The sequence below is a fragment of the Myodes glareolus genome, chromosome 25 (genome assembly GCF_982192425.1).
Source record: "Myodes glareolus chromosome 25, mMyoGla1.1, whole genome shotgun sequence".
Taxonomy (NCBI): domain Eukaryota; kingdom Metazoa; phylum Chordata; class Mammalia; order Rodentia; family Cricetidae; genus Myodes; species Myodes glareolus.
The window spans coordinates 20,945,187-20,961,526 of NC_142050.1; the positions used below are offsets into that span (position 1 = coordinate 20,945,187).

Below are 16,340 nucleotides of genomic sequence, written 5' to 3' on the forward strand. Positions count from 1 at the left end.
CACAAAAGTTTAAACATAGTTTTTTTAAAAATAAAAGAAAAGGTCCCATTTGCAATATTATTTTGATGCATTAAGCTGAGTAGAGAGTGGACAATGTGTACTACTTATGTATTGACGTTTAGAATATAAATCAGCCTGTACACATCCCGCTGAAGTGCACTAAACAGAGAAACAAAGCATTAAGACAACAAAGAGGAAGGCTGGGCACCTACCTCAGCCTCTAGCAGTGTATCATTAACTACCCTAACCAGAAGCCAGAGTTTTTAGCAGGAGACGGATGCCAAGGAGTTCAGGTTCACCTTCTTGAAATGGTCCTGACACCTGAACTTACTCTGTAAACCTGAGCACACCTTTCTTCTCTGTGAATCATCTACAAAATCCAACTAACGCTCAAGGCTGTTGTGAATGAACCTTCACTAGCGACCTGAACCAGTCTCATATGCTATAAACAATAAATGTGAAGAAAGGCAAATGGTTCAAGCCTCCCGATTCCTCCAATGTGAGCATAGTCAAGTCCCTAGTCGAAGACACTGCTTGCCCTTACTCTTTGTCACACTATCGTAAATTATGCTTCCCAAGAAGAGAAAGAGAACCCAAACTGAAAGAATCTGTCCTGAACGCCCACTCTTCAGACACAGTGAACACATAAGATCCGTTACCATTCTAGCTCTGCCTCGACCAGCTTGAGACACGTTTTCACATTTTAGCATTTTAACATAGGGATGCGCCTTAAGTTGACGACACTTTAGATTCAATGAAAACAGCGACTGTGGTAAGAATAGGATTTTCTAGAAGATTGGGGACATACCTCCAATAAGCAAACTCAACTTTTGTCTTCCTAAGGCATTTCGCAGAATGACAATCAGATTACGTATCCAACAAGTTTATGCAGCCCACCTTCATGGAGCAGAGGAGTGGGGTGGCAAAATACACACGCGCGCGTGCACACACACATGCATACGCACACACACCATGCCATGCCATGCCATTTGTGTTTTGTACAAAGAACTGGAAGAACTCTGTGTACATCATAGACCATTCAATGTGGTGTACCGAGCCTCATAACTCTGGTCATAGCTACACATTGCCCACATTCTCACAATTCGTGACCCACAATATCCAAGAAACATCAATCTCCCCTGATTTAGAAACTAATTCATTTATTCAGCTTCTTTTTCTCCATTCCTCCCTCTTTCTTCATTCAACCAGGCAGTGTTAACAAAGTGTGTGTGTTCACAGAGTCATCTTCTTGTGCATCGGCCTGGCTGGCACAGTCCCCCAGGATATCGAGGGTTTTGAAGACCAGAAACGCAACTTGCCCAACTTTCTCTCTCATGCCTATCTCAATTAGAGTACAGACTGACCCCGCCATGCCTCTATCTCAGACACAGTGGCCAGCCCTAAAACTGCAGCAGGGCGTGGGAAATTCCATGTCACAGTTCACAGTTCCGCGGAGCCAAGGGGGGAACGCGGCTCAGGAAGACTCTTGCTTCTCTCCATCTGCCACCACCGGCAAAGAAGCTTACAGTCCAAGAATACATAAGTTATCCACTCTGCAACTTTAATTTCAGCATCAACCCAAAATCCCCAGCAGCAGCACCACAGTCGCCAGCGCCCACCCTCGAAAAAGTGTATCGCCCTCCTCCCCTTCCTATTCAGACGCGGAGGAGCTGAGCCCACCGCCCTCCCTCCCTTCAGGAAAGCTGGGCGGTGAGGCCTAAAGTTTGTCCCCCTCCCTAGCTCTGTCACCGTGGGGCCCTAGGCTGCGGGCCGGAGGCGGACCTCCAGGCCAACAGCTGGAGTCCGGCGGTTGAGCCGGGAGCTGCAAGTGCATCCTGCAGGCAGGGATCACGCCTGCATCAGCGTTGCCCTCCCGGCCCTCTTCTCACCTTGTGGCTTCTGAATAGTCCTTCGCCGCCAAGAGCTCCTGAATCTGGACCCTGAGTCTCAGATTTCCGTGGGGGAAAAAAAATTGGCTTGGGGGGCGGGGGGGCGAGAAGGAGGAGGAGGTGTTTGCTCAACTTTTAAGTACGTCACGAGTCTTCCCTCCTGCAGCCAATCAGCAGCAGCCTCGAAGGAACAGCCTTCTCTTCCGCCAATCGGAGGCGCTGCCAGGTACTAGGTCATGCCCTGCCCCGATCTACTCCAAGGTTCATCTGCCTGAAAGATCTCTGACCCTAGAGCTTAGCTCGGGACCTCCCTAGATGGTTATTGACCAGGTTTGTAACGGCCTGTGGCAGAAAGCAGGCGAAGACGGAAAAAGAACGAAAGAAACGTCTGGGCAGTAACTACGTAGATGAGCGTACCACCTGGAAAAGTCGCAAGCGCAGGTGTCATGTTTGTTTTATGAAACGCACCTTTTCACACCCTGTAACAGGAGGAGGAAGCCCCGTCCGACGAGAATTCCAGCGGGTTTTTAGAATCCCGATAGCTGAGAACGGAGGTACACCACATCGAAGGAACAGAAGTTTGTGGATGACGAATGCATCACAGAGTTCAGGGTTGTGAAAAACGTGTTGCATAAAGACCAGCCTCAGCAACCCTGGATTCTCGGGGTAACAGCCAGAAGGGCATCATCCCTCCTGTTTTCACAAATTTCTCCTCCCTTTAGACTTGTGAGGCAAGTTTCTGGGAAAAAAGCCTAAAGTGCTGGATAGTTTGTGTCAAGTTCTCCATATGATCTGACTGCAGGCAAGCCCGTGGGACATTTTCTTAATTAGTGATTCACTGGGAAAGCCCATTGTGGTCGGTGCCATCTCTTGGCTGGTGATCCTGGGTTCTGTAAAACAGCAGTCTGAGCCAGACATGGAAAGCAAGCCAGGAAGCACCATTTCTCCATGGTTTCTGCATCAGCGCCTGCCTCTAGGTTCCTGCCCTCACTGCTTTTGATGACAAACTGTTGTATGGAAATAGGAGTGAAATAAGCCCTTTCCTCCTCATATTGTTTTTGTTTGTTTGTTTGCCATGGTGTTTCATCACAACAATAGAAGCTCTAAGACAAGCTGGAACCAGGATAGTGGGGTATTGCTGTGAGAGACCTGACCATGTGTTTTCAAGAGGATTGTGGAGGGCTTTGTAACTTTGGAATAGAAAAACCATTGAGTCTTGACATCTCAGTGAGCTTCTCTATAGGAGTTTGGAAGATAGAAACGTTGAGGGCAATGCAGACAATGGAGGCCTGGATTGTGAAGTTTCAGAGAGAAGTTTAGAGTCTCTAGTTGGGTCATTTGGTATTTTGAATTAAGATCCTGTGATACTTACTGGTTAACTGGGACTGAAGTGTCAGCCGTGATTAACGAGATCTCACAAGTGCTAAAGTGAAACCTTGCGTTGCTGGGATAATCAGTGTTGTCAGCTGGAACTGAGAAATTAGCAGTGACGAAGAAGGGACCAACATCATTGTGTGTTTCCTGGAAGTCGGCACACAGAAGTTGTGTTCCAGTCATGGCCTAACTTGTCCCTTGTGCTGGCAGTGAGGGCATCACCCAGGGAGTGCTGGTTTTGAAGGTGTGAAGGGATCGTGGAAAGAAGCTGAGGCTTGGTACTGTGTGACAGGGCTGGAGCTCCCGAGGAGAGCCCAGGAGAGGTTACCTGTGAAAGGGATGTCCAGTCAGAGCAAAAGTCCCTAGGCTTTTGGGGATGCCACCACCATGGGGTGACCCCCAAGAAAAGCAGCAGCAGTGGGGTGGCAGGCACAGCCTAGAAGAAGAGCTGCGTGTACTGAAGCGGACAAAGCTGGAGAAGTGACCTTTGGAGGAGTCCAGAATCTAGTGACTGAATCCCAGATAACTGGACATTGAGTTATTTACACCATTGGGAATTCGGGATCACTTTGATCATATTGTGACTGTGCCCTGGTTCTTCCCTCTTGAAGACAGTATTTAAAGTAATTTTGATTTTTACAGGAGCTCATAGATGAAATATTTAGAAATTTTAAAAAAAGATTTTCGACTTTTAGAGAGACTGGCTATTCTGAAGAGATTGAACTTTCGACGTGTTTGAATTAGTAAAGACTGGATTTTTAAGTTATTTCTGTTTTCAATGTGAGATCTTTGGGAAGAGTGAGAAAGGAAGGATTATGGCTTAACGGTGATGTGTGTGTCAGGTTGACAAGGGGTCAATTGTGCTGCACAATTTATATCAACTTGACACAAGGTAAAATCACAAGAGAGGAGGGCGCCCCAATCAAAGAACTATCTCCTTAAGATTGGGCTATAGGCAAGTTTGTAGGGCAGTTTCTCAATTAGTGATTCATGGGGGAGGGCCCCTGGGTTGGTAGGTCCTGGATTCTATAAGAAAACAGGCTAAGCAAGCCAGTAAGAAGCACTCTTCCTTGGTCTCTGCATCAGTTCCTGCTGTTAGGTTCTTGCTCTGCTTGAGTTTCTATCCTCACAGCTTTTGATGATCAACTGCTCTGGGGAACTCTGAACAAAATAACCCTTTTCACCCTTTTGGTCGTTGTGTCTCATCAGTTGGAAAAGCATATGGATGCATGCTTTTTGTTATTGCCCTTGTTCTGCTAATATAACACTGTAAGAAACTGCTGCCCTGCTGGAGCCTGGAATTTGTGATAAGCTGAATCTGTGTTCTTGGGTCATGGTCACACATCTGGTTCTAACAGAAACTTGCCCTTGCTCCCATTGAGGTGAGAGCTGTTTCTTGTTTTTCTCACATCTGCGGGTCTGTGTGGCTATTGAATTTTCCTGTCAACACTTTAATGTAGTGGTTTTTATTCTCAATCTTCCTAATGCCATGACCCATTAATACAGTTCCTCATGTTGTGGTGGCCCCCCAACCATAAAGTAGTTTTGTTGCTACTTCATAACTGTAATTTTGCTGCTGTTATGGGTTGTAATGTAAACGTTTGATATGCAAGATATCTGATATGCAACCTCCTGAAAGAGTCTCAGCCCACAGATTGAGAACTGCTGCTTTAGAGCAGAGAACATTTGAAATTCCATCCATATCTTGAGAAAATGTGAATTGTATTCTCTCTTTATCTTTATCTGCCATCTAGGTTAAGAGACAGTAATATGTGCTGTTCTAATATTTGGAAGACATCAGAATGGTATGTCTCTACCCAAGGCCACAGGTAGACATCATTCTTTTGACAAGGAGAAAAATAGCTTACTATTGATGACCTTCAACAAAGCCACGGCAATTCAAGTCTTAAGGAGTGGCAAAGATGATGTTTACCTATCTAGTATTATCAGAGAAACAGGAGGTTGGGTTGATACAAAGCAGACTATGAGGAAAGGGTCCATCCAAGCTTGCTATTCTATGTAAAGTACTCCCCTTAGTAGTTAAGACCCATTTAGGATATGGGCTGAAATTCAGACATGGAACTCTTGTTTATATCTTAAGACTTGGAGGGCAACTAATGGGTCTCATAGCTTGAACTGGAGTGCACAGGACTATCTGAGTGCTGATCAACTATAAATAAGAGGAGACATAATGAAGACAAGACAGGCCTTAAATACGCAAGAGCCAAAAATTGATAACATCACTCTTAAGAATATAGTGGATATGCCCCCATTTCTACTTTTAAAAATGCAGAGATCTCCTCACCAGAAGGAATGGGTGTCTGATCTGGAGTCTCAGTTGTCACACTGCCACAGACAGCTTAAAATCAGAAGTGCTCATTGAGAAGAGAGAGAAATCTAGAATCAAGAGATCTATTCTGACATTCCTGACCAGGGGCCAAAAGCAAAGGCTAGTTTCTGGCCAAGAACAAGAATTTAAAAAACTGTTCCTTCACCAGCTAGGTCCTTGGGCAGCAGAGAAGAGGGTGCCTGAACTGGCCTTATCCCGTAGCCATACTGATGAATATCTTGCATATCACCATAGATCCTTCATCCAGTGATGGATGGAGATAGAGACAGAGACCCACACTGGAGCACTGGACTGAGCTCCCAAGGTCCAGATGAAGAGCAGAAGGAGGGAGAGCATGAGAAAGGAAGTCAGGATCGCGACGGGTGCTTCCACCCACTGAAACAGTGAAACTGATCTAATGGAAGCTCACCAAGGCCAGTTGGACTGGGACTGAACGAGCATGTGATCAGACCAGACTCTCTGAATGTGGTTGACAATGAGGGCTGACTGAGAAGCCAATGATAATGGCACTGGATGTTGATTCTACTGCATGTACTGGCTTTTTGGGAGCCTAGTCTGCTTGGATGCATAGCTTCCTAGACCTGGATGGAGGGGGGAGGGCCTTGGACTTCCCACAGGGCAGGGTACTCTGACTTCTCTTAGGACTGGATAGGGAGGGGGGAGGGGGAGAGTGAAAGGGAAATGGGAGGAGGGGAGGAGATGGAAATTTTTAATAAATAAATGAATTTAAAAATAAAAATAAAAAACTGTTCCTTTTCAGGGTTCCTGTCCATAAAACTTCATGACCAGTTTTCCTCCCCTGTTCTTATCAATTTGCCTGAATATTTTAAAAGGAAAAAATGTACTAATGTTTTAAAAAGTCTTACCAGAAGCCTTGATAGCTGTTGACGGTCAGCTGTGCAAAGAAAGCCACTCACAACATTTCAGATCACGTCCATCTGCTTAGGAAGTGCACTCACACGAACAAGGTACATATCGATTTCAATTTTAAATGTCTACCGGCGTATTAAATGAGCTGTGTGAAAATCATGTATTATCAGACAAAACATGGCGAAACTAGTTTTGCATATAATCTCACCAATATATAATGGATCTAGTATATTCAAATCAATGAAGAAAAACCAGTGTTTCTCCCCTAAGCCACGCATGAGGACCAAGGTCACGGAAAGGAAAATACCTTGAAGTCGTGGGCAAAGTGTAAAGTGGAAGGAGGGTTAACACGTGTGATTTTTTTCAGAGCTTAAACTAGGAAGAGTCAACAAAACAGATTTTGGAGGAAAGAGTCAAGCTTTCTCCCTCAAACGTCATAAAGTTTGCAAGAGGGGATTAAAATATACCGTTTACTGTTAGTGGTGTTTTCCTGTGAGATTCATATAAAAGTGCAGTTTTACAGCTGCTATAGTAAGATGATCATACCAAAGGTCATATATCCTTAGATCTTAAGGATAATTCACTGGTATTTTTACATACTTACTTGAAATAATCTCTATCTAAGACAAATACCTTCTCCGTGTAAGCAACTTGTAGAGCAAATATGGCTAGTTATGCTGGAATCCCTGACTTATCAAAAACTTCATCCAGACTCAGGCTCAGCTAAGGAGAGCCTTCGCTTCCTGTGCCTCCTTCACTTTCTATGTCTTTCTATTCTAGTTGGTGTCTCCTTCTGAGACTTCAAACCCTTGTGTTTAAGGGTTGATGAACCTTACAAGCAAAGACCCATTGAGTTCCTTCTGTCTTCGTAGGCATTGCACCCTGCCTAGCCAGAGATCTAACATATCAGCCTTCCTGATATAAGGGAAATGTGAGAGGGCCCAAGGGGGCAGAAAACCAGAGGATCACCAAATAATATTTGATCTCATGCATGGACAAGATGTGATGCTTGGCCAACCAGAGGAACAGTGAACAAAAGTTCATGGAGAGACTCTGAGACTGCAAATGCTTACTGACTGATCAGAGCTTCAGTGGAGTGGAGAGGCTGCACTATTGAGAGTCCGGATCCACATTATCTAAGGTCATATTTAACCCCCTTAGCAGCCACTTATTGTCCACTTCTGAATGTGCCATAATGCTCTTGTGAGTGTTAGGTAAATCCTTTGGAATATACAAATAGACCCTAGCTTCCACCAATCCAAAAATTCAGAGTGACATCATCCGAAAGTATCTGAGGCCTTGATCTGAGGTTATCCCATTTTGCTGAAACTCACCTACCTAATGTATATACTCATGTATTTGAAAACTGTGGTGACTTATGAACTTCTTTGTAACTGTAAAAACTTTATAAAATTGATACCATATTGAAATATGAAATTTGAGGTTAACTTCAATCTCCCTGGGCCATGATCACAAATATTTGAGCCCTGAAAAAAACAACACAACCCCTTTGATCTGTATTTTGCATCAACGGCTTGTCTTCTCTACTTTTCCCAGTGAGTGAGATGCTAATAGTAAGTGTGAGGTGTTGCAATGGTAGGCTATGTTTAATGTTTGTGTAATATCTTAGGTTAGTTTAGAAATAAAGGAAGGCCTATTGTCACCTTGGAGATATCCTGGGAGACCAATTAGGAATGACTTCATGTATTAGAGTCTTGAGTAACTTCTGAGCCTTTTCAATCTTGGCATCCTAGGTTTCTATTCAATCCATGAACATTGGAAAGCATTTTTCCTCAGGAAGGAGGCACGTGGGTAAATGCTAACTTCCTAGCTTCTCCTACACATGTCCCTCTCCTGGGTATGGGGTAGTGACTTGACTCCACCTCCTGGGTTACCATAGAGACAGAGGACACAAGCCCTGGTTGTACTACTCTTTTACTCTCGGAGCACAAGTGGGTAGAGTAGCTTGTGTTTCTCTTTCCAAGTTGCACAAGTGATAAAGTCTCTTAATAATTGTCCACTTTTGTGTTTGAGACAGCAGAATCTTATCAATCATTTCTAGATAGTCTGTCTCTTTGTTGGGAGGCCCATTCCTTCCTTGCTTCTGTGTAAGATCAACTTAAGTTTAACTTTGGTGCAAGAATTATCAGAGCCACCTCTGTTGCCCCCTGGAATGCTGCTGTTTGGCCCATGCACTATTGGTTTGCTTCTCTGTGTAAGAGTGGAATTGCATTTCCGACATCCTTTATACTGCATAATTGCTACCTGTCTGCATTATCAGACAACTTTGGAAAAGATACAGTTTCCAAGATCATATTTAATCAGAGAATTTGCTCCTATTAAAAGTCCTCCACTTGTGTGAGCATGGAAAACTATTCAAGCATATGGACAGTCAGGCACTGATTTATCTTTTCCCATTTGTAAAGCTCAACTTTCTGAGATGAGATATTAGAAGAAGTTTAGCCACTATTGTCTTGTGAAGGCTGAGAAGCACATATCCTGCCCTTCAAACCCTTTGTCCAAGTAACAATTTCCATCTGTAAACTAATATACATGAGGATTCGCTAAGGACTTATCCTCAAGGCAAGCTTGCTAGAACAGACTTTCTCTATGGCCCACACAGAAATGAGTTAATTTGTTTGCCTCAGACACAAGAGCACAGTTGCTGCATTTAGTGTGTGGCAACTTAAGTACAATTTTGGTGATTCCAGGAAGAGGACATAGAATCACGATAGGTGTCCCCTAGTTAACCATTGGTGCCCTTTGATTGCAAGGACACTTTGAACTTAGTGAGGGGTTAGGACCTCGAACCAGTGTCCCAGAGTGAGTTTAGTTGCCTCATCCACTAGCATTGCTATAATTGTGACAGCTTATAAACAGTCTGGTCAACCACATAGTACAGAGTCCAGCAGTTTGGAAAAATAGGCTATAAGTCTGGGGATGCCCCCACAGTTTTGAATGAGGATCCTCAATGACATGCCTTCTCTTCCTGCAACTTAGCAAAAAGGTTATTCTAAAACAGGAATTATCAAGGCTGACACTTGGAAAGCAAAGGCATCTCTGTGACTTAAGGCCAGCCTGATAGTGATACCCAGTCTCTAAAAAACAAAACTAAATTAAACTAAAATTTCATTGGATTTGAGTAAATGCCAAGTCCACTGAAAATGTCCTTATAAAGACATTGAAAGAAAGGAATTGGGAGAGGTAATGAAGGATTCTGCCATGGTGTCTTTGGAAGGAATGTAGGCCTATCTATACTTTGACTTTAGATTTCTGGTGTTTGGAACCTTGAGACACAAATGTTTATTGTTTCAAGTCACCTAGTCATGTGGGTTTTCCCTCTTCATGCTGTGGATACGATTGGTTCATAAAGAAAGCTGGCTTGAGCCTATAGCAGAGCAAAACAGAAGTATGTGGGGAAAACTAAACTGAATGCTGGGAGAAAGAAGGTGGCATCAAGAGAAGCCATGTAGCCCCGCAGGAGACAGGTGCTGGAACTTTACCCAGTAAGCCACAGCTTTGTGGCAATACACAGATGAATGGAAATGTGTTAAATTAATATGTAAGAGCTGACCAAAAAGAAGCTAGAGCTAATAGGCCAATCAATGATTTAAATAATATAGTTTCTGTGTGATTGTTTCGGGTCTGAGTTGCCAGACAGCCAGGAAACAAACAAGTGATCTCCCTACAACAACCTAGTTATTGCAACATTGTCGAGAAACTAATACCACCTTTCAGCACCCAGTAACCAGGAGCTGTAATTCATGTTTTATTATCTGAATACCAAATAAAAACCTTCAGTAAATAAAGGAGAGGAGCACATACATAGACAGACAGGAATTCAAAGTCAAGAGCACTGTGCTAGATTGATCTTCAAAACCTGCTTGCTTTCAACAACCAGAAAAAACAAAACTGAAATACAGCTTCGCTGTGAGCTCCAAATATCAATTGGAAATTAAGGCAAACATCGGCTGTCAGAGTCTACTTTTCAGGACCTTTATACTGACCTGTGACTTCTCATAACTATGTCTATAGTTTTCGAGAAATAGCCTGTAATGTCTGAAGATCTACTTAGCAAGAATAGCTCACTGACAAAAACTTATGAGGGAAACTTAACACGTTTAAGTTACCCTGATCCCTAAAGAGCCGGCAATTCCTGGCTGTCATTACGTAGAATGACAAAAACTATAGAGAGTTGAAGTATTCTGCCTTGGAAAAGACATCATTGTTTCTATTATGCAGAGCACACAGGGCATAGTGACTAATAAGAGGTAAGGAAAAGTCAGGAAAATGCCATGGTCAAATGACATATGGTCAACCATATGTAGTAAGGAATAAACAATTTGAGAAGCACTTTTTAAAGTAATTTTATTAAATTATAAAAGTTTCCATTTCCGCCCCTCCTCCCACCACCCTCCCACTCCCCCCACTCCCTCTCCTCCTCCCTCTCCATCCCTAAGAGCAGTCAGGGTTTCCTGCCCAGTGGGAAGTTCAAGTTCCTCCCCCCTCCCTCCAGGTCCAGGAAGGTGAGTGTCCAGATGGACTGGATGAACTATGGAAGATACTAAGGAATTTCTCTGTTCTCTGAGAGACCACAGTTGTCTTCCCAAAGAGTGACCTAAGGGATTTATTAACATAAAGAACTGCAATTTCTTTTCCTATTGTTTTTATTGAGTTATATATTTTCTCCACTCCCTTCCATTCCTCTTGCCTCCTCTTCTGCCCTCTCCCATGGTCCCCATGTTCCGAATTTACTCAGGAGATCTTGTCTTTTTTCACTTCCCATGTACATTAGATCCATGTATGTCTCTCATAGTGTCCTCATTGTTGTCTAGATTCTCTGGGATTGTGAATTGTCAGCTGGTTTTCTTTGGTTTATGTCTAAAAGCCACTTATGAGTGAGTATATATTATATTTGTCTTTCAGTGTCCATGTTACCTCATTCATTCAATATGATATTTTTCTAGATCCATCCATTTGCCCGCAAATTTCAAGATACCATTTTTTTCTGCTGTGTAGTATTCCACTGTGTAAATGCACCACATCTTCCTTATTCATTCTTTGGTCGAGGGGCATTTAGGTTGTTTCCAGGTTCTGGATATGACAAACAATGTTGCTGTGAACATAGATGATCATATGTCCTTGTGGTACAATTGAGTATCCATAGGGTATATACCCAAAAGTGGTATTGTTGGGTCTTGAGGTAGGTTGTTTCCTAATTTTCTGAGGAATCATGATACTGATATCCAAAGGGGCTGTACCAATTTGCATTCCCACCAACAATGGAGGAGTGTTCCTTTTACCCCACATCCTTTCCAGTATAAGTTGTCATCACTGTTTTTGGTCTTGGCCATTTTGACAGGTGTAAGAAGGAATCTCAGAGTTGTTTTGATTTACATTTCTCTGATGACTAAGGATGTTGAGCATTTCTTTAAGTGTTTTTCAGCCATTTTAGATTTCTCTGTTGAGAGTTCTCTGTTTAGGTCTGTATCCCATTATTTTATTGGATTATTTGTTCTTTTAATGACCAATTTTTGAGGTCTTTGTATATTTTGGAGATCGGCCCTCTGTCTGATGTGGGGTTGGTGAATATCTTTTCCCAACCTGTAGTCTGCTGTTTTGTCTTGTTGACTGCATCCTTTGTATAATAAACGTCTCAGAGAGAACAGGAATACAAGGAACATACTTAAACATAATAAAGGCAATATACAACAAACCAATAGCCAACATCAAAATAAATAGAGAGAAACTCAAAGCAATCCCATTGAACTCAGTAACAAGTTAAAGTTTTACACTCTCTCCATATCTATTAAATATAGTTTAAGGCTCTAGCTAGAGCAATAAGACAACAAAAGGAGATCAAGAGAATACTAATCAGAAAAGAACTCAAACTCTCACTATTTGCTGATGACATGATAGCTTACATAAGCAACCAAAAAAAATTCTATCAAAAAACTTCTACAACTCATAAACACCTTCAGTAATGTAGCAAGATAGAAGATTAACTCAAAAAAATCATTAACCCTCCTGTACACAGATAATAAGTGGGCTGAGAAAGAAATCAGAGAAACATCACCCTTCACAATAGCCACAAATAGCATAAAATATCTTGGAATAACTCTAATAAAACAAGTGGAAGACCTGAATGAAAAGAACTTTAAATCTTTGAAGAAAGAAATTGAGGAAGACACCAGAAAATGGAAAGATCTCACATGCTCTTGGGTAGGTAGAATTAGCATAGTTAAAATGGCAAACTTACCAAAACCAATCAACAGATTCAATTCAATGCCCAGCAAAATCCTAGAAAAATTCTTTACAGACCTTGAAAGAACAATACTCAACATCTATGGAAAAGCAAAAAATCCAGCATAGCCGAAACAACCCTATACAATAAAGGAACTTCTGGAGGAATCACAATTCCTGACATCAAACTCTGCTACAGAGTTACAGTACTGAAAACAGCCTGGTATTGGCCTAAAAACAGACAGGAGGACCAATGGAACCAAATCAAAGACCAGATATCTATCCACACATCTACAAACACCTGATTTTTTTTACAAAGAAGTAAAAAATTTTTAAAAAATGGAAAAATGAAAGTATATTCAACAAATGGTTCTGGCGTAACTGGATATCAACCTGTAGCAAAATGAAAATAGATCCATATCTATCACCATGCATAAAACTCAAGTCCAAATGGATCAAAGACCTCAACATAAAGCCAGACACACTGAACCTCATAGAAGAGAAAGTGGAAAGTACACTTGAATGCATTGGCACAGGAGACCACTTTCTAAATATAACCCCAGTAGCACAGATGCTGAGAGAAATAATTAATAAATGGGACCGCTTGAAACTGAGAAGCTTCTGTAAAGAACTACAATTACATTGCTTGTTTTCTGTCTGAAACAATGATATGGTAAGGAAATAATAGTGAGGTGCATGTTGTCTTTCAAAAGATATAAAAGGACCCTTCCCAGAAAATGAAGTCCTTGGCCAGGTCAGTAGAGTTTTCATTTCCTCACATAGAAATACAGGCTTAGATCCAGATCTGAAGGGCCTGAAATATTCTCTCAACTCTGGGCAATTATCTTTAGTAAAATAGTCAAAACTTAATTTCAAATTAACTACAAAAGTAAATAAAAATTACTTGTTACAGATTTTAAATTTTATACCCCTTCCCCCCATATTTTTAGACAATTAACTTGAAATTCTTACATAGAAATGCTTCTTGGTTGTAATTCTGACTTTATTTAACTATCTAGACTATTCCATGCGTTCTAATTATGCTAAGGACTTACAGGGCTCGTGCAAAATATATGTAATGATAGTAATTAAAAAGTCACAGGAGAAGATGGGGAAGAGGGTTGAAAATGGTGCAAAAGGAGTGCTAATGTACCAACTCCTCAAATAATTTAAATTTAAAGAAGTAGGGCTAAAGTTGAAGCTTTTTTCTTCATTTCTGTGTATAGAGAAGAGGGTTGATATGCTACAACAGAGACATCTGCACAGGATGCACTGTACGCAGTACTGTGTAGCGCTTATTACAAGGTAATAGGCTGACATTTAATACGGTCAGTCTCTCTGTGTCTTTCTCTCTTCTCTCTGTCTATCTCCATTTCTATCTACGTCTGAACAATTTGTTTTGAGCTGATGCTACATGAAATCAAATTATCAGCTCTTAAGTTTTTTAGAGACTGACCATGTAACACTCCAAGAACCCTGAGTTATTCAGCCAGTCATGTTGTGCCTTTGACATGTCCAATAAGAAGCACCTGGCTCCAAATCCATACATGTGTATGTTTGTGAGGAAATGCTTGATTCTCCTTTCTTTCCATACACACAGATCACCATCACCAGCAGAGATAAGTCACTGTTATATACAAATCAATTATGACCTGAAATTAGGAGGAATTTATACTGAATACAGTACACCCTAGTCTACACTATAAAGAAGTTCAATAAACATGATGAAGTAAATGTATGGAAGATATAAATTTGTATTTGGTGTCCATGTATACTTAACCACATGAACTGATGCTTATCCTTCTACATTTCAAATCTCAACGAGGAACAAGAGTTGTGATACCTGAAGTTCTGGCAGCTGGAAAACCCTTTATCTTGTCACGTACCTGGCTGCCAGGATCTTTCAAACATGGAGCTCTGGCTCCCTAACTCAATAGGCAGTGTTGCCCCTTCCTATTACCCTGCAATGCTCATCTAGAATCATAAATTGCTTTCTGTGCCTATATTTGATGAATTTTATGTTTGTCCTACCTACATGACTCTTTGTTAATTTTTAAAAAGATTGCTTTTATGTGTGTGAGTGTTTTGTCTAAATCAAGTATACCATGTGAGAGCAGGGTCATCAGAGGTCAGAAGATTGTCAGATTGCCTAAACGTGAAGTTGCAGGCAGTTGTAAGCCACCGTGTGCTTCTTCAACCAAACCCAGATTCTTTTCAAGAATAGCTGATTCTTTTGCACCACTTCAACTATGGTCACTGTTAATGGCTGCCCTAACCTGGTCCCACCTAATTTCTTTCTACATAGTGTACCAATTAATGAAATAGCAAGAAACAGCAAACACAGAGTCTCTTTCCATGTTTAAAGAAGCATTATCCAAAAAGTTATAGGCAAGATTAAGGGAACAAAAATGACTTGCTGATATACCCAGTTACAATGGAAATCCTTGCCATCCTAGAACTGAAGGGAGAAACAATGAACAACGGTTTCTCCGAACCTTGAAAGATATTTGGATCTATGAATGCATAATTGTTGAGCAGAAACTGTAAATATACAATGTCGCCCTTGCCAATATCGTCCCCAGTCAAAGAGAAGAAAGAAGGGAAATGGCCAAAAATCCTTCTTCCCCCAACTTACTAGGCTTGTAGCTGATTCTCTTTCAACCCACCTGGAAGGCAAAGGACAAGAGAAGTAAAGTCGTTGGAAGCATAGAGGTGACAGGGTAAAGGGCATGGTATGGATCAAAGCAAGGGAACTGGGCAGCAAACAGACTCAACAGTACAGTCACCTCTTTGGCCAATCCGCATCCCTTTAACCTTTGCCTGGATAAACTTTCAGCCTCAATACAGAATTGCAGTCTCTGCAGTCACTGTATCATAACTGAGCCGTGACTGTTCTGTCGTACAGCCCACTGAAGCACAAATTATTCTACCCACCGTTACTCGATGCAAAGTGGGGACAGTTAGGTACCTTAAAACTATCTGTTCTGTAACTTCTCACAAAGGCTGAATTAGTTAACAGTAATTCCTTTTCAACTTCACTTTTATTACTATCTACCAGCACTTTGGCTGGACAGAAATCTGTGGACAAGTTTCTTTTCTTTGAAATATTGATCCTTGGGGTCTTCAACTTTCTAAAACCTTAGTCTTTTCCGTTCAGTAGTGCTTTGAGCTTACAGTTCAGGACTTTGAATTTGCTCTATTCTTTAGGTATCTTCCTCACAATAACCTGAACTGTCCAGTCAATCTCACAGTCTCTCTCATTGTTGCCATCACCGCAAAGCGCCCCAGCTGATTCAGCTCAGCACTTCAATCTCTCCATGCACATAACTGCATGTTACCCTCCATAGTAACCTAATCAGTGTGAAGCCATTTCCAAACATGTGGGATCCTATTTCCTCCTCCCAGGGAGGTTAACCATATATTCAAGTATGCAAGCATCACAATCTCATAATCTCATTTTGAGGAGTGGCCTTCCAAAGCCTCTTCAAGGACCATTATGAGTCAGAGTCTCAGTGGACCAAAGATGAGTCATTCACTGGGTCCTGTAACAATTTTTCTTCTCCTAATCCAAACTTTAACCAGATTATCTCACTGATACCCAGCAGGAAATCCTA

At 41.7% G+C, this 16,340-nt stretch overlaps 1 protein-coding gene and 1 long non-coding RNA gene across 5 annotated transcripts in view; one reads left to right on the forward strand and one right to left on the reverse strand.

Moving 5' to 3' along the window:
• The window catches only part of Aass (aminoadipate-semialdehyde synthase), a 61,673-nt gene extending 59,634 nt beyond the window's left edge, over positions 1-2,039 (reverse strand). For 2 of the 4 annotated variants that reach the window (XM_085683893.2, XM_048450966.3), the window contains exon 1: positions 1,890-2,039. The gene's annotated coding sequence lies outside the window, so the exon portion shown is untranslated. The remainder of the gene's footprint in view (positions 1-1,889) is intronic. The other 2 variants (XM_048450965.3, XM_048450967.3) reach the window with 2 other exon arrangements.
• Positions 2,040-2,127: 88 nt separating this feature from the next.
• LOC125411071 (uncharacterized) lies at positions 2,128-10,805 on the forward strand. The gene is made up of 3 exons (XR_007235239.3): positions 2,128-5,068; positions 6,374-6,581; positions 7,356-10,805. It is a non-coding gene; the product is annotated as an uncharacterized LOC125411071 (long non-coding RNA).
• Positions 10,806-16,340: the final 5,535 nt, after the last annotated feature.